The following is an 18,820-nucleotide window of genomic DNA, read 5'->3' on the forward strand; positions in this document are numbered from 1 at the left end:
GTGTATGTTGTTATCAGTAATTGCCTGACCTTGCCCGACCATGGTAGTGGGACTTGTCAGGTACACTACTCGACTGTTTGGGCGCGAGTCTGTTTTCTCCCAGAACAGGGTGTCCATGTGCAAGTGTTTTAAATGGGAAAGGGGGGGAGTTTTGAAGCATCCCACCAGGTAGGATGGGTAAAAGGTCTTATAGGGACGGGGATACTGTATCTCACCATTTGGTGTCCCACTCCCCGAAGACTCACCATCCAGGTGATCCTCCCACACTGGTCCACCCCCACGAACTGGATCCAAAAGCAATAGCTGTGTCCTTGCCACATGGATGACAAATCCCCGGGGACTATCGGGTGAGACACCTTCTGGTTTCTCACAGGTCCCAGGAAACTGAATAGATGATGTGGTCCCTGAACGGGTGCCAGACATAGCATTCCCTAGCTTACCAACACATTGCAACACACAACTCCTGGAGCAAAACAACTTAAGTTACACAATGGAACATACTTCAGGGTCAGACACATGTCTACACTAAATTTCCCTAAACATTACACTACCCCACCAAGAAAAATGAACACGATTCTGTGCATTCTTTATTCACCACTCTGACAGACACCACAGTCAACCACACAAAAATGTACTTTAGCAAACTGGACTGAAAATGAACTACTGCTCTGGGCAATTAACAACTCATCTATAACTCACACACTACAGACAGCCTTATCTCGTCAGATCTGCACACATCAACATTGCAACAAAGCTCCTTGCCCTGTGAAGGTTTTCAAGCCCACCGATAGTTAAAGATCGTGAAGCTCCTAGAAATGTTAGGTGGGTTGTGCAAGACTCAATAAAATGCATAAGTGGACACAACAAAGTGTTTCAATCATTCTTATTTGAAGTGGTACTCTGAATGTCCCAGACAACTTCAGAAACTGGCAGGAAGAGGCAGGACATTAATGTCAGTCTGCTGTGCCTTAATCCCTGGCGCAGTTACTGGTTACAAATGATTATACAAGTAAGTTCCCTCTTTAGTAATGTTAAGCATTCTGGTATAGGAGGTTGCTTTTGTTTACTTTTGGGTTTCCATGGATTCCTATAACTTTTCATTTTTGATGGATGACCTCCAGTGTTTGTTTTTTGTGGTAGGCCTCACTTAGCAGCTTTTCTTTATTGTTTTTCTTTTACACTTTGCGCTTAGTCCCAGTGGCAGGCCAGTCCATGGACAAGTACATGGAACCAGCCTGGGAACCAGCCTTTCCTACAGCCCAGTACACTCCTGTTATCATATATAAAGTGTCACTCACACTTAGCAACCCCACACACCCCTATAAAATTCCCTTGAAGCACTCTCTCTCTGGATGTCTGAGTGTTTCCCGATTTTATTTTGCCAAATGTAACTTTGCCAAATTTAGTTTTTGCTAATTTTACCATAAAAAAAGAGCGGGGGAACCACACATCCCCACTAATCCCCAAACCCCACCCTGTCTATATACCGTAACCATACTTACCATCTATACATTTGTAGTACAAAAAAGTGGTAAACACATCAGCAAAGAAAATGGCAAATTTGCATTAGGCAAAAGTATGGACTACCCTCTCTCTCACCTGCTTCTCTCCATCACACCCAAAGCACAACTTTTCCCATCTCATTTACCATCCCCAATACACAATCCCAACTTCCACACAACGGGACTGCAAATTCCATTATCTCCCACCATTTACAATGCTGGTTACGGCTGATGGAAGTTGTGGTTCAAAACATCTTGAGAGCCAAACGTTGCAGGCCCCTACCCTATGACCTATGTGAGAGACCAGGAGTAAGACGTGGACACAGGCTTATCATGGTGGTTGCTAAAGACTTTTATTAAATTAAAATATAAGGGGGGGGGGTTGGATGAAATCCTAACTCACCCTAATGCTAGGAGGGGTTTCCCTGCCTCAACAAAACTATCTAAGGGACCTGTCTGTGTCACAATGTCCAAAGTAAAGCTCTCCGTCCTGTGTCCAAATCCTGCCCTGATCCTCACATGCTAAAACTAAATAGCACCTGCAAAGGGAAAGGTCTCTTAGCTACTGGCTCATAGCTCAAAAGTTCCAATACAAGCTCCCAAGGAAAAAAAAGATGCTCAAAACAAAGTTCCATACATTCACGAGGGGAGATTTCCTTTCCCCTATGTTTTTTTCTTCTCTCATAAATGTAATGGACTCAAAGGTCATGGGTCTTCCCTTGAGTTTCCGTCCCTTTTCTCCATCAACCAAAGTTCCAAATCTCCAACAAAGTTCCAAGGCTTGAACAAAAAAAGCTTCCTCTCTTTCCTTTCGCTTCATAATTCCCTCTCTGCCATTCTTTTCTGCCAGTCTCCTAGGCAGCTGGACCTCCTGGTTGCATACAGAATTCCATGGCAGGTGCATTAACAGGCCAAGCTATGTTAGTGGAGTTCTTATCATTGGCCATAGGTTTAAAGCAGCCAGAGACATGTGACCTGAGAGCGAGTAGGGGCTTACCTCTTGGGAGCGGGAGATAGCAAGACAGCAGCTAAAGCATGTGTGACGGGGTTGGTAAGCAGATGAGAGGCAAAGAAAAGGGGAGGGTTTACAGGTGCGATGGATGGAAAAAAAGATTCTGAAAGAAAGAGAAAGTCAGGTAAGAATGAATGGAAATGAAGTGAAAGCAAAAAGTCAAAGCATGAAAAATTAAACGAGCAAGGTGTGCCCAACTCCTATGCCTTGTTCCCCCAATAAAAAAAGGCTGAGGTGATGATGGGGTGCTCTTCCCACTTTGAAGTGAGCAGCACCACTTCACCAACCCATAGCGCAGCAGGAGCCAGAAGCCTGTGCACAGCGGGGGTATATTGTAGACAGTCTGAGCTTGCTTGCCTTATGAGACCGCCTTTGCTCAATCAGGATTTTGCCTTGTTTTCATTTTGGGTCGCAAAGATCTTCCATGCAAACACGTACCCCCTAATCACGAGTTTGGTGGTATTGTGGCGGATTTCCCATCAAGTGCTATGTGCGCTAACGCCACGGTCCCTGACGGAAAGTACAGATCACGAGTTTGCGTGCACGCGCACAAAGACATGGCGTTAACAAACCAACTGCTAGACCTACACCATATTAATGCTATTTTACCTTTTTATAGCAAGTGATATCTAGTGCAGGTACATTGCTGATAATAGAACCTGTGGTGCTACAAAGTACATACACATGCAGGTTTATTAATTTCACACATAGAAAGGCTTGGTCAGCCTTGCTGGAATGTGCTATTGTAATCTTCATATGAACACAATCTCTGCAATGAATGCTTAACACACTTAGCTAACTTCTGAACTATCCATTGCGGCACTCAAATGTATTAATATCTATTTCAACTTTGGTTATTGCACATGATCAACATAATAAAGCCTGCAGTCAACGGTGCAAGTGTTTGGCGCTGTTGGGGTGGTCTGGAAAGGTCCCAACGATGAAGAAGGGTTCACGTTGTGCGCTCCAGATTTGTGACTGGGGTTGCAGTCAAATCGACGCGATGTTACAAATTCATATGTATCCAGTATAGTTAAATGTGAATGGGATATGTTACTTTGTTGTTATTTTGTATTCAAGTTGTATATCTTAGATTTGCACGTGTGTACAATAATAAAATGCTAAAACCGCAAAATGAAATATAAACGTGATTCAGGCATGGTGTGCAATGGTGCCTAGAGGCTGGGCGGTGAGGAGTAGGTACAATGTGCATGCGAGGGAAGGGGACTGGTCACGGAGGACCCACTGTAAAGGAGAGACGATATTTATTAAAACATGCATGCACACTGAGATACATACACACATCATTTTCCATGAAAGAGGGTTTTTCAGTTAGGGTTTCGTGAGATGTTTGAAGAAACTGGTTTTGCAGAGTTTCAGAGGCCAGGTAAATGAATAACTACGACCTTTGCAGATGGTCAGCTCAGTTAAAAACTAGCCATGGTCTTTATGGCTTGGCAATATCGGGAAGGCAGATGCAATAAGTCCATAAGAGTTTGCAGAAGGGTCCGGCCATTTGTTTTGACTAGCAATATATATGGGGCAGAGTCACGCTAGAGGCCAATGTGACCAATACCCTATTATTTTCTCAGGGTTTGGCCGAAGCCCATGCATGCTGAAATGGTAGTCATTTATATTAGAATGTTCCGGGATGCCAGTAAAGTTGAGGTGGACGAGATAGTTCTCGCCAGTTCAAAGGGAACTTGTTTTTTCTGAGTTCCTCATGTCAATTAAAGTATACATGTGAACCATATGCAATTACATTCAGGGTTAAGAGGTTTCAGGCCAGTTGTGACTTGTAATGAATTATGTTTACAAATGAATGTGTAACCCAGCAATGATATGATATGGTAGTCTATTTATATAGCGCCTATACACAATTGCGTTTCAAAGTGCTTAAAGGCAAGGGAGGGAACAGGGTAAAATACAATGACATTATTACAGGCCATGAACCGGATGTGAAATTGACTATCTTACTCAGCCTGACGACATTTCAGTGCATGAGCTAAGACATAGATAAGGAAGGGTGGGGGAGAGTGGGAAGGAAATGGAAACAGACAGACGACTACCATACTAAGCCTGAAGACATTTCTGGTAGAGCCGGCGAAAACAAAATGTGAGTGGTGAGGGGTGCAGAAAGGGTGGGGAGGAACAAAACAACCGACTATTTTAGTAGGCCTGACGACATTTCAGATAGTGCTGGCAGAGGCCGGTGGGGGGAAACGAGCAAGGGGAGGGGGGAGGAGACAGACGAGGTTGCTATCGTACGTCCAGGGACAATTCTGATAGATTAAGTGCATAGAAGAAAGTAAGAGGAGGGGAGGAGATAGAAAAATGTAGAAAGGGAGGGGAGGAGAGAACAGAGAGTAAGCAGTCAAAAAGAGTGGAGAAGCAAGAGGGGAGAGCGAATACAATTGCAGAAGTCAGTAGTAACAAAACATGTTGTAAGCATAGAGGGCGCTAGAGGGCCAACGAAGATGGCTGCCTCCTAGAGAGCTCCCGCACCGCCGAATATTAATCAGGTAAAATCATCCTTCAATCGGCATACCCCCGCCCTGAGCGTCGACTGCCCGTGTCTACCAGACACTACTCCGTCATCCTGAGAAACCTGTGGAAAAAACGGACACGCAAAGAACCAAAATGCTGCTCACCCCGGCACGCTTACCTCTGAGTAACAACCAGGCCCGCTGCGAACCAGGACTCAGAGCGCCGAGCCGAGTCGCGGCCGGGCCCTAGAGAAGCAGAGCCGCTTGCTTCACACACAGCGATTGCCAGAGACGAGAGCTGGGCACACATCAGCGGATCGCGGCTGCCGACTTGGGAGAGCCTCCCCCTTCCGCATTGTCGTCAGCCAGCCCACGAAGACTCCCGCGGACCGGGCTGGTGCGGGCGCCTGAGACTGCGGAGGGCCGCGCGAGGGCTGTGCGGTCACCATCCGTGTGCGGCGGCTGCTGAGAGGAGAGTGGGTCCACGCCAACTCCAGGCCCCCCTCCCGGCGCCTAAGACACCAGGCGCGAGGCCGGGGCACCGGTACTGCGGCCGCAACTCAGGGGTAAGGAGTGCCCCCCTCCTGCTCTCAACCTACACGCAGACTGCGGAGTGCCCACGAGGGGCGGAGGAGGCGAGAAGTTGCCGCGGTGGTGTGCCCAGCAACTGAACACCCGCACCAGGTGTGGAGCATACTGGGGGGGGAGCATACACGGACTGACAGCAGCCCAAGTTGGCCAAATACACTCTGATCCAAACCGGACATTTGAGGCGCAGAGCGGGCTGAGGGAGACCAGCCAGTCCGCCTATATCCGTGACACTAATCCTCCTCCCCCCCCCAGTGCCATCCCCCTATGACCCCCGGCGAGTGCAGCCTACGAGAACACATCACCCGGCTGAGTCCACCATGCCGACAGCTGTTCCCCCCCCCCAGTGGGGAGCGCACGCCAGCCACAAACTTTGGTGCCTAATTCCCAGTGCAGTCACTCTGTCACCAGGGAGAGCAGGCCAGTCCTCCTCACCCGACTAAGATCCTCCAGAGAACTACAAAAAATAGCAACCTCCCCGGGAGTCAATCGCCAAAAGTGCTGCTTCTGACCCTGCAGGCGCAGTTACCCCACGAACTACTCCAGCATATTTTTACCCCCGCCTCTGAAAGCCTCCAGCCAGCGCAACCACTACCTGCCATCAGCATTCTTTACAAACCGAAGCCCTCGACCCCAGCCCAATGGGGAAAACAGACAGGTCCCAAAGGAAAGTGACCTTTGAATCCGGTGCACTCCCCAAAACCCCCTGGATCCAAGAGGACCCAGTACCTATGGCAAGCAGCACCCCCCAGATGGATGAGGATACCTCCTCCACAGATATCAAAAGCCTCTTACTGGAGCTTAAAGTCGGCATTGGGAGCCTTAATAACAAAATGGATGGGCTTGCATCAAAGGTGGATCTCCTGCAACATAGAATGGATACCCACACAGAACACCTCAATGAGGTAGAACAACATGTCTCGAACCTAGATGACGGCACGGCGACCCTGGCGGCCAAAGTAAACCGACTGGAAGCCCAAATGCTAGCAGCTAACGCCAAATGCGAAGACTTGGAGGGTCGTTCCAGGAGGAATAATATTAGGATCATTGGGGTAAGGGAACATCAGATGCAGCAAAAAATGGAAGACTTTGTCGAGGAGCTATGCACTACCCTCTTCGGTCGTGAAGCCCTCTCCCACATGTTTGTGGTAGAACGGGCACACAGGATCCCCTCCTCCAAACCCATTCCGGGGGCACCCTCCAGGTCAATAATCGCCAGACTACTAAATTATAAAGACTGTGACAACATCCTTCGCCTAGCCAGGGAAAAGGGCGAACTAAATGATGATGGAGACAGAATACACTTCTACCCAGATTTCTCCACGGCAGTCCAGGCACAACGAAGATCCTTTACCTCGTCAGACAAAGGCTCAAGGGCAATCAACTCACCTACTCCATGCTCTTCCCAGCACGACTCAGAATTCAACACAACGGCAAAGTCCATTTCTTCCAGATGCCAGAGGAGGCCAACACCTTCCTCGATAGAGCAGGATGCCCCGGGCCAAACCCCAATCAAGCAAGAACGCAACGAGAGAGAGCAAACAGAAACCCGCCTTAAACAGCACGGGATCAACGTCCTATAACTTGCATACAAGAAACTCACTGACCCAACCGAAATACACATGGGAGTTAATCACTCCAAGGCTGTGCAACCTGGGAGGCCCCCTGGTACCCCTTGCACAGCAAAAAGTTCTCAAACAAGTTCAATGTTAATGGGAGGGAAAGCAAGAGATGGACACGCACTGTTGCGGTTCAGTTTCCAATGGCATAAGCAAACGGGCCAGTTGGGGGTTGCCCATGTAAGGAAGGAAGCCAGAGAATGGGATTGGGAATGTGCCTTCAACCCGCCACACCCTGCCTCACCCCCAGCCACCGCACCAGACCGAACCTTCTGCGCCAGACACTGTTGAACTCCCCCAAGATCAGCAAAACACGTCTCCCCCAGAGTCCTACGTCCCTACTGGACAAATACAACAACAACATCAGCCTAACCATCCATACCGGACGAACAATTCAAAGTCGCCACATGGAACATTAGAGGAGGCAACCTTCCCTTTAAAACAAAAAAGATCCTTCAATACCTAACAATACCAAACTGCCATCACCACTGCTAAAGCCTCCTCCTTTAACACGAGGATAGCCAATGCTAAATCAGGGACAAGAGAAATATTCTCTATCTTCAGAGAGCTGGAGACTCCTTCCACACCCCCTTCTTCTCTCCTCGTGGATAAAGCCTGGTGTAACACAATCCAGTCAGCCATGCTGAACAAGCTTGAAACTTTGCAGGCAAAGATCATCGCTCATCAAAAAGCTCTGGCCATCCTCATAGCCAATAATCACAATAACCCACCTCCACCTAAGACCATCCCCAGTTGCTCCCCGGTGTTTGACTTTAAAGACATGAGCGAAACAGAAGTCATCACACTTCTCCAGTCTATCAAACCATCAAATTGTAAAGGAGATGCCTGCCCAGCACAGGTCATCAAGGACTGTGCACCCTCCCTAGCCCCATTCATCACAGCATTCATCAATGCCTCCTTCCGGTCTGGCCATGTCCCCCTTGGTCTCAAAGAAGCGTGGGTTCGTCCGCTGCTTAAAAAACCCTCCTTGGACCCTACCGTCCCTGGAATTTTCCGGCCCATAACCACTGTCCCCTTCCTCTTAAAAATCCTGGACAAAGCAGCCTACCTACAAGTTCAGAAATTCCTTGAAGAGAACCATCTCCTTGGCCTACGGCAATCAGGGTTCAGACCTCGGCACGGCACAGTAACTGCCCACCATGACCTGAAAAACCAGATCGATGACCTCAGAGACGCAGACAAACCTGCACTTCTACTGCTCCTAGACCTCTCTGCTGCGTTTGATCTAGTTGATCACAAGACCCTTGGCCACCACCTTTCCACAGCAGCAAACTTTTCGACCAAGGCCTGCAAATGGATTACTTCATTTCTGCAGGACAGAGCAATGAGGGTTTTCTCTGACTCCTTCTGTGCAACTCCCAGCACCATCAAATGCGGGGTTCCACAAGGCTCCTGTATTGCCCCCACTCTATACAACCTCTTCACCAGGCCACTATTCAAAATCCTGGATGCCCTGGGAATCTCATATACAAACTATGCAGATGACACCCAGGTGCTCACCCCCCTCACGGGTGATTACCAATCTGACACTAACACCCTCAGCACCATCTATGCGACTATCCAATCCTGGATGGCAGAAAACTGGCTCTGTCTCAACAATGAGAAGACCGAGCTTCTACTGATAGGCTCCCCCTCCACCCTGAACAAACTTGACCAACTATACTCCTCCTGCACCATTGATGACATCCCTATCACTGTCTCACAATCAATTAAAACACTGGGTGTATACCTGGAACCTAACCTATCTATGGACAGACAGGTCAACGCCATTGCATCCACCTCTGCCTACCACTCCAAACTCATCAACACAATAAGACCCTTCCTGTCACAACAAAATTGCCTTACCATTGCCAGGGCCATAATCGGATCCAGACTGGACTACTGTAATGCCCTCCTGGTAGGCACCTCAGCCAAGAATCTTGCTAAACTACAAATTGTTCAGAACAATGCACTCAGGGCCGCTACTGGACTCTCGCGTAGGGATCATATTTCTGCACTTAGAAGGCAGGTCCACTGGCTACCAGTCAAAGAAAGGATCATATTCAAAATCCTTGCCCTGACACACAAGTGCCTTCATGAACAGGCACCCCCCTACCTGGCACAGAGAATCTCTAAACCCCCTTCCTCCAGGCATACCAGAACCCCCTACTCCAACTTGATTGCTATTCCTAGAACACGCAAAGCCCGGGCTGGCGGCACCAGTTTCCCAACTATGGCAGCCACCCACTGGAATTCACTCCCCCCTCACATTAGGACTATTGACTCCCATGCGGCCTTCCGCAAGGCCATCAAAACCAGTCTCTTTGTATGACTTGCACTGTGCAACCGCAATCGCTGCAATGTACCATGATCTAAATATGTATGTAACCCTATACCATGCATTGTATCGTCACTAAGTCTATCTACCTGGGGGGCTTCACTGTAACCCTTAAGCGAGCATTCTTTGAGTACTGCTATAGCACTGCGATGCCTGTGGGCTGTAGTGCGCTCTACAAATACAAATAAATAAATAAATGAAGTGGACTTTGCCCTGATTCAGGAAACCCACCTCCTCCCTGGAAGAGAACACCAGTGCGCCAGAAACTGGGGGTGCCACAGGTACTTTTCCTCCTTTTCATCTTACGCCAGGGGAGTGGCAATCCTGATTAACAGCCAAACCGGCTTTCGGATGATAGACACTGAGAGGGACACCGAGGGTAGAGCACTGCTAGTGAAGGGGATCATTGCCGGCAAAGAAATCATATTCGTCAACTCCTATGGCCCCAACGTAGACGGGGCGAACAACTTCAACTGGGTGCTGACGCATCTCACAATGCAAACTTCGGCGACAATCATCTGGGGAGGTGACCTAAACACTGTTATCGACCCCGTGAAAGACAGATCGCGAAGTACGACACTACCGACCTCTAAAGCCAGCCTTCAAATACAAGAAATATGCAGAGCTTATAACCTAATAGACATCTGGAGACACAGCAACTGGAATCAGCGTGACTACACGTTCTATTCGGCAGTCCACAACACCAGCTCCAGATTGGACTATCTAATGGTATCCGCCAGTGGCCCCCTCCACTGGGAACAATGTCAAATCTTACCTAAAACCTTTTCCGATCATTCACTGGTTACTCTCATATATAAGCTATCTGCACCGAAATCCTGCCTACTTCAGTGGCGCTTCAAATCCGGATCCTTACAAGATCAAGTTTCATCCGAACTTCGAGAAGAAATCGCAACCTTCCTAGACATAAACCGAGGCACAGTCACGTCCGCTGGCACAATCTGAGAAACTCTGAAATGTTTTGTGAGAGGGGTCTGCCTTGCCAAAAAAAATGGAATCATTAAGCTGATCCGGCGAGAACTCACCGCCAGTGAGGAATGACGGAAACAACTTGAACTCAAGCTATCCGCAGCGAATGACTCACGCAAGCAGCACTTAAGGAGGAGCTACAAACGTTCAGGATCTTGGCAGAGCGAGAGCTGAAATTCCTAGGCCGCAACACTCAAATTCATCAATATGGCGAAGGCCAAAGACCCGGAGCCCTCCTGGCAAGAATGATCAGAGCCGACAAGAAGCCGACAATGGCGGTGAGAATACACTCCAAACACGGCACGCTTGTGCACACTGACGAAGAAATAGCTGAAGAATTCCAAACATACTATCAAGACCTATATACATCTAAATTTAATTCGAACTCAGATGCCCTAAACAATTACCTCAAAGACTCTGAACTCTTCTGGTTAGAAGGAGAACTACGCGAACCCCTTAATGAACTCATCACCCCAGAGGAAATCAAGGAAGCCATTAAAACTCTTCCTAATTCCAAAGCCCCGGGGCCCGATGGTCTTACCGGGGAATTCTACAAGGCCTTTGCTGAAACTCTCGCCCCTTTACAAGCAGAAGTATACTACGAAGAATTAGAAAGAGGTTCCCTCCCACAGTCGCTCCACGAGGCCAACATCCTCTTACATAAGGCAGGCAAACCCCCAGAAAAGTGCGCATCATACAGACCCATCTCTTTACTCAACCATGATACTAAAATACTGTAAAAATTCTCACAAACAGGTTGCTGCCGCTGATGCCGGGCCTCATACTCGCAGATCAGGCCGGATTTGTGCCTGGATGCTGTACGACATTCGGCATCAGAAGGATTTTCGGCATTAGGCTGTAGCGGTTCTGCTCGATGCCGAGAAGGCCTTCGACTCCATGGAATGGCCCTTACTATTCGCTGTACTTAGACAGATGGGTTTGGTGTCCCGCTTCATCAAACTCGTCTCCTTACTATACAACGAACCCCAAGCCACAATACTGGTAGGTTCGGCGAGATCCTCTCCCATCAAACTACAGCGAGGCGCCAGGCAAGGGTGTCCTCTCTCCGCGCTAATTTTCGCATTAATAATGGAACCTCTAGCATCGAACCTTCGAGCTCAGCAACTCCACAGGGGTCTCACCATTGGACCACACAGGTCAATTATCTCGTTATACACAGATGATGTGGCGCTATTCATACATCATCCTGTAGAAAACCTTAATCCAATTATAAGGGAAGTAATTAAATTCGGGGCGATATCAGGATTAATAATTCATCACACAAAATCTAGTATACTCCCACTCATGCCAAATACCACACAGTTCACCGACGACTATAATTTTGTATGGGAAACCTCAAAGGTCCGATACCTGGGGATACAAATGTCCTTGAAGTATCACGACGTATTTCAAGACAACTACGAAACAGTAGCAAAAACACTACAGGAAAAAGTGAACAGGTGGAAATCTCTCCCACTAACCTTGTGGGGAAGAGCCTCTCTGGTGAAAATGGTCATACTCCCTAAATTATTATATTTATTCACCAACATCCCAATTCTAGTCCCACAATCCTTTTTGAAGAAAATCAAAAGCCTTGTTCTTGACCTCCTATAAGCGGGTAAGCCAGCTAGGGTCGCTCACTCGACGCTGATACTGCCAGTATCCAACGGCGGACTAGCCCTTCCCGACCTAGAAAGATACTTCTGGGCAGCCCAAGCGCAATTCCTTAGCTTTTGGTATGCCACGCATTCCATCAGACCACACGTGCAGATAGAACGGGTACTAGCGACTCCCAATTTATTAAGGGCCGTCATTATCAGCCAGCTCTCAGTGCCTGTCAACACGATGAACGTGGTCCTCGCCACATATGCAATATGGAAAGAACTAGCACAAAAATATGAAGTACAAGTGAGATACTCCCCCCCTTCTCCCAATCAAATTTATTCCAGGAACTCCCCTCACCTCCGAAAGAGTCTTCCACCAATGGGTAGATAAATTACAAGGGTCCTTCATCACACCCCAACAAGCTACTGAAAGAGGAGGTGACACACCACTAGACAAGTTTATTTACTTTACGACCAGATATACCCTGCAGGCCCTATTTCCTACGTTTCCGCAACAACCTCCAACTTGGCAGTTGCTACACAATGTGATCCTAGCACAGGGCGCCGGCAGACTAGTCTCATCACTTTATAAATCCTTCTTATCAGACACGGTATCCATCGATACTCGTACGAAATCCAGATGAGAAAGGTCCCTCCAGCTAACAATCCCAGAAGAGGAATGGCGGTACATACTGAAACTAACCCAAAAAATAGCCCTCAACATACGCTTCAAGCAAATACATTTCAATTACCTACATCGGACTTACTTCACCCCTGCGAAAAAGAATAAACAACACCCAGACCAGCCAGCAAGCTGCGAAAGATGCAGAAACTCTCCAGTAGACTTCTTCCACCTCGCTTGGGACTGTCCCAAACTCACCCTGTTCTGGTCCCAGGTCCTTCAGACCACGGCAGCAATAATAGGAGAACCCACCCCAACGCAGCATTGTTTGGGATGATGAAACAACTCTCACTCGGTATAAGGAAACTAGCAGGGCTATTATTAACACTGGCTCGAAGGGGAGTGGCCATGTCCTGGGGCAGAGGTCCAACCCCGTTGGTGGCAAACTAGCGAAAAGACATTCTATACTGTCAGGACGTTGAATCTGAAATTATCAGAATACTTCCCCAGCACGCCCGCCCACCCGACATCTGGGGGCCATTGGTGTCTTTCTTACTCAGCGAAACAGATGAGAACACTTCATCAGCAACATCAGAGAGACACAGTCCCCAAAACAGTGACTCTTAACCTTATAAAATATAGGATCTAGCCACCGGCAGACGGCACATCAAGGGGACAGCACCTCAGCATTAACTTTGGTGCGGGGGGTGAGGCGGGTGTGGACTGGGTGGGTGGGGAGGGGGAGGGCGGGAAGGCACTTGGGTGTTTCACCCCATAATGGGGTGACTGTTGTAACTGTTCCTTTAAGAAAAAATCACCAAAAATAAAGTTTTTAAAAAGAAAAAAAAACATGTTGCAAGCCAGGATACAAGATGAAGATGGAAACAGCATGATTCAGGGCCACCATGAGTAGAAGATGCAAAGTCCAGCATGAGAGTTGAGAAAGGATGACGCACCGTGAATCAATGAAGTCCATAAAAGTCAAATCCAGCATTGGCCACAAGACGGTGATGGTGAAACCAGAATGTATCAGGAAAGACTCCTGCAGAAGTAGGCAGGAGGGGGCGAACGGGAGCAGGGTAGAAGAATCAAGCAAAACCTGTTGTCACGACCACAGACGAATCCCAAGAAGGGGTGTGCTATGAATATGATCTAAAGATGGTAGTCCAGATTACAATGGCCAACGAGAATGGAAGAATTGGAGAAAGATGGGATTTCTTTGTAGAGGTTTTGTCCAATCATATGGTGGATTGTAATAAAAATATGGGAGTGTTTTAACTGTTGCAACATTTTTTAGAATTTGTCAACTTATGTGGTTCAGAGAGACTTGGGTTAGTTTGACTCGACAGGGTCATCTAGCTCTTCCCTTGATAATTGTACAATAAACTTGCCTAAGAAAAAACAATTTCCCAGGAACAAGCTACCTATTGGTGTCACACATTTGGGCTTAAGGTCTAGACAAAGATTTGGCACATTTTGACAATCATCTTGTGTTTGAAGTAAATATCACAAGATATAACGCATAGGCTAGTGTTTTACCACAAATATATTAAATTTTATTAATCTTCATAAAATATTGAGCCCGGTGGGTTCAATTATTAAAAGAACACAAAAAACAGTAGAGATAAATCACAATCCTGTTAAATAGCATGAAACAATCATATAGAGATGAAAAATGTGAGTCAACTTGTTTCATCCTGGTCCTATATCAGAAACACTGTTGTTTCTCAAGGTGATGTTAGTAATTCTAAGGGTGACTTGTCAACATGAATATTTTCATAGTGAAGCTATTACAAAAAGTCCCCAGTTGGTACAATCTGTGGGCATAAGCCCATCTATACAAAGTGTCGACAGGATAGCTCTGTTTCCAGCCTTATAAGTACAAAAACAAAAACGTTTTTTATCATTTATAGATGACTGTTGTCCATTCAACCAGTGTAGGACCAAATAAGGCTTTCATCAGGACACGTTAGAAAGGTGTTTTTGACCCAAACCTCAGCATCTTCACAGTGAGTTTCGAATGTTAACTGGAATATCTCTAAAGACAGACAAACCAATAGATTAAAAACTAGCTGTGTTTAAAATATCATTTATAAACATGCCTCATCACCATTTCTATGACCTGCCCTGTCTTCTCTTGATCATTGTGCACCCAAGAAGAAATCTCTGCGTGATTTTTTATGTACGACTATGACAGAATTAAATTAAGTAAATTATTTTGTGTTGTCTTTGTTGTCACTTTTGGAACACCTTAATGTGCACATACATTTCCTATTTTTGCATAATTCTACTTTTGTTGATCATTTCATTGTAACAAGGTGTGTGTTATTTTTAGTACCTTATAGTGTAGCTGAAGTTTGTTAATTTTCCCAAAGGGTTATTTCGAGGTCTTAAAGTACCTCCTCCATTTCTGTAACAACGGAATGTTTCAACAAATAACCTTCCATGGCTAAAATGGAAAAAAGAGAAAAAGAGTGCATATAATGCACATGAGATGTGATGGCACTATCTCCAAAAGATTTTTATTACTAATAACCTACGTATTAGGATGAAGGCATGTGTCACTCTTCCTACCTTCCGTGAGCACTGAAAAAGATGCCATCGGCGGAAAGTTAGTAGAATAGCCGGCGTGATGCAGAAATAGTAACATTTGTTTCAAACGCCGTTAAGGAAAAAGCCCGTGCTGAAAGATAACAAAGGCACATGGAAAGTTGTAAGATAAAACTTTTCTAGTGTGTGCTACGGTGTAAGGCAACTCCGTATGCAGAAAGACTTACTATTGCGAAGAGAACGGGACTACTGCTTCTCTACCTCAGACGATCGCGTTGTCTGTAAAGAACGTCTCGACGGTCATGTGATCTTTTTTACATCTTTTTAAAGGTTAGGGACCTGCCGCTGACGTGATGACGTCTGGCCGGATGGAATAGAACTATACCCCGGACGTCTTAAAAAGACTTGTTATGTCAAATATATACCGCCATTACAAAGTCAGGCTGACCGCATGGCTATACCGCCATTACAAGGTCAGGCTAACCGCATGGCTATACCGCCATTATAAAATGTGCCAAATCTTTGTCTAGACCTTAAGCCCAAATGTGTGACACCAATAGGTAGCTTGTTCCTGGGAAATTGTTTTTTCTTATCATGTTCTGACCACATCCCACAAGCCCCTAATAAAAAAGTGGTCCCTTGCTCATTAAATTTCCCCAATAAACTTGCCTTACATACAAACATGCACTTATTCCTTAAGTGGTGGGCCTCATTGGTTAAGGTGATTAGAGGTCCATCCAGACATTTGGTGACTGATGGAGGGACTCCAGGCTTTCGGAGACATTGGGGGTCTCCTGTTTGCAGCACCTCTCTTTGGGGACCAGTCTGCCGTGTACGGTGAAAAAGAGATGTTTGAGGTTGCTATATTGTTTAAAGGCCCGTCTGTTCCCAGGAGCCATGGTACTGTAGCCCAGTGCAGGACAACTTCACATCGGAGAACTTTGGGTTCACGTGAGTGCACTTTTGGCGCAGGGGTTAAAGCAAGAGGGGAAATAGGGGGAAAAAGGGTTGTTTCTTTGATTTGCAGAGGTTTGGTAAGGGCACAATCGGAGTGCGTGTGTGGAGTTAATCGAGGTTACAGAGATTGAAAGGGCTAATGCTTTGAAGGAGTGAGTGAACTGTTTTATGTTGTAAGTCCTCTGTATATATTTTTTTACCTAGTTTGTTATTTTAGATGTGGGAGGTGGTATCCTACCCAGCACTTCCATTGTGAGTTTTGTCCTGAAGCCCTTCGGTTTGCTTGTCTGGAGCACTCTCCTAGAGGTTAGGTGGCATCTTATTGTAAGTCCACCCATAGATACCTTCCGGAAGTATACCCTTGGCACCCTTTATTCTGTGTTGACTGTGCGGGCAGGGCCCTCACCTCACTTTTCTTGGTTAGTCGAAGTAGTGAAGGGGAAACTTCCTGTAGTCAGGGAACGACAGAGAAGACCATACTAGTGATGAGAGAGCGAGAGGAGCGGTGTTGTACTGAAAAATGTTGCGCTCCTTCTATGCTCGAGTGAAGGAGATATCTCTGAGATATTGGCTAGTGTGTTGTTTTTAGATAAGATGCTGTCTTTTTTGTAAGAGCGAGAAGTATAATTAAAGTGGATATCTAAGTAAGGTGATCGTGGTGAAAGCGAGTAAAGTGAGTGAGTCCGGGGAATGACTAAGAAAGTGGGAAGGGAAAAAAGTGGGGTTCTTTGGGTGGACATTTTGTGCACCAGGTTCGGCTTCAGTGTTATTTTTTGTGAAATTATTTTAGGTAAATTAGGTTGTAGTATGGAGACTACAAGATAAGGCAAAGATTTTAAAATACTATTGGGAATGGCTGCAGGAAACTAAGGTCAAAATGCTCAATTATTGGCCTATCGAGGGGACCTACGATAAGGGGATATCGGAGTACCTGCATACTGTTTAAATTACAAGGGCTTGAATTTGAAAGAAGCGGTTAAACATCTTAGAGTTAAGGGTGTTAAAGTCTCAGAGGAGGGGCTGAAAAAAAGGGTGAGGGAATTCCTTCTGCCCCGTGTATAGACGCTGAGTTTTAACCTTCATTTTGTCCAGTGGCTACTCTAGCAGTTGCGAGACAGACACATGTAACCCCTCCATTGGCTACAATGCCTAGAAAATGGGATATTGAGGAAAGTGGAAGGGTGACTCCTTTTAATGGTTAGGGCTGCAGAAAGGATTGGAATGGAGAGCGGAAGGGGAATAACTCCCCCAACCCCACTGCTAGGCTAGCAGAGAGATTAAGGGTGGAGGAATGAGAGAGTGAGCCCGGCACCTAGAAGAGTGGATGAAGGATTGTGAATGAGGGATAGGGAGTAGATTAGACGTTTCCTTCTAGGATACAGGATAGGTTGCAAAGAGTGGTAAGAGAGGGAAAGAAATTGAAGAAGTACTGAGGCTAGCAGAGGAATATGTATCGCTGTTATGGTAGCAGAGAAATTAAGAGCAGGAAAAAAGGAGTACACAGGTAAGGGATGTAGAGGATTGAAGGTGGAGGCATGGACAACTTCTTGTTATTTGGATACATCGATTATCAACGAGGCCAATGTGAACCTAGAGAACAGAGATACTTTTATGGGTACAGGATTCAAGCAGGGAGAACAGGAGGCAGCAGCCCACGGCAGTGCGGAGTATGCTTCCGTGCCTGTAGAAGTGTCAGGAGTAGGAGATGAATGGAAATCGAATGTTGAGCAGGGAGAATAAGGTGTAGCTGCCCTACCTCCTGCTGCAGTAGCAGCAACAGAAAACACACCATGGAGTCATAGGATGCGCTGTGGTACTTGCATAACCGTAGTAAGTAGCAGGGGAGAGATGGGGGAAGCCCCAGTAAAATTGGGTGGGTGTAACTCAGTTTCTGTTGCTCCAGAAGGGTCTGGGAAGGGTATATTCGTTCCCGTGGTCACACATGGACTGGAATAAGATGAAGACACTCCCTTCGCTGACTGAATTGGTGGGATAGTGGATTTATGCATTAGAGAAACACACTGTCCGTGCCATGTTGGACGTAGAGGACATGAAAAGCTTATTCACAGCTCTGTCTGATGGGGGAGCGGTCAGATGAGTTTTGGAGAGCAGGGTATCCGGGAGTTCAGTTGGATACAAATGTCCACGATGCAGCAGCTTTTAATGATTACAGGGTGCAGGTATGGGGGCCCCTGCAGATTATTTATCCTGATTTGCCGGACATAAATTCTATTTTAGCAAAAACAATGAAATTAGATGATAATCCTGATGCACATATCCAGTTAATTCAGGAGATGTGGAGTGCAGAGACGGGAAAAACGTTGGACAAGAATGTGTCTTTTTTATCACATTCTAAATAGGGGACTCCACAAGGAAGTTCAGCACGATTTAGGTGGTAGGGATGAAGGCCAAGAGTTGGCTGGAGATTCAAGTACACATTGGGCATTTTTGTAGAAGGAGGCAAGAAAAGGAAAAGGAGAGTGTAGAACAGGCACAAAAGGCAGAAGCCAAGCTTTTCAGAAAAAACTGGTGAAGATATGTTTGGAAGGGGCAGT

This window comes from Ambystoma mexicanum, chromosome 5q (genome assembly GCF_040938575.1).
Source record: "Ambystoma mexicanum isolate Mex_15411 chromosome 5q, UKY_AmexF1_1, whole genome shotgun sequence".
NCBI lineage: Eukaryota > Metazoa > Chordata > Amphibia > Caudata > Ambystomatidae > Ambystoma > Ambystoma mexicanum.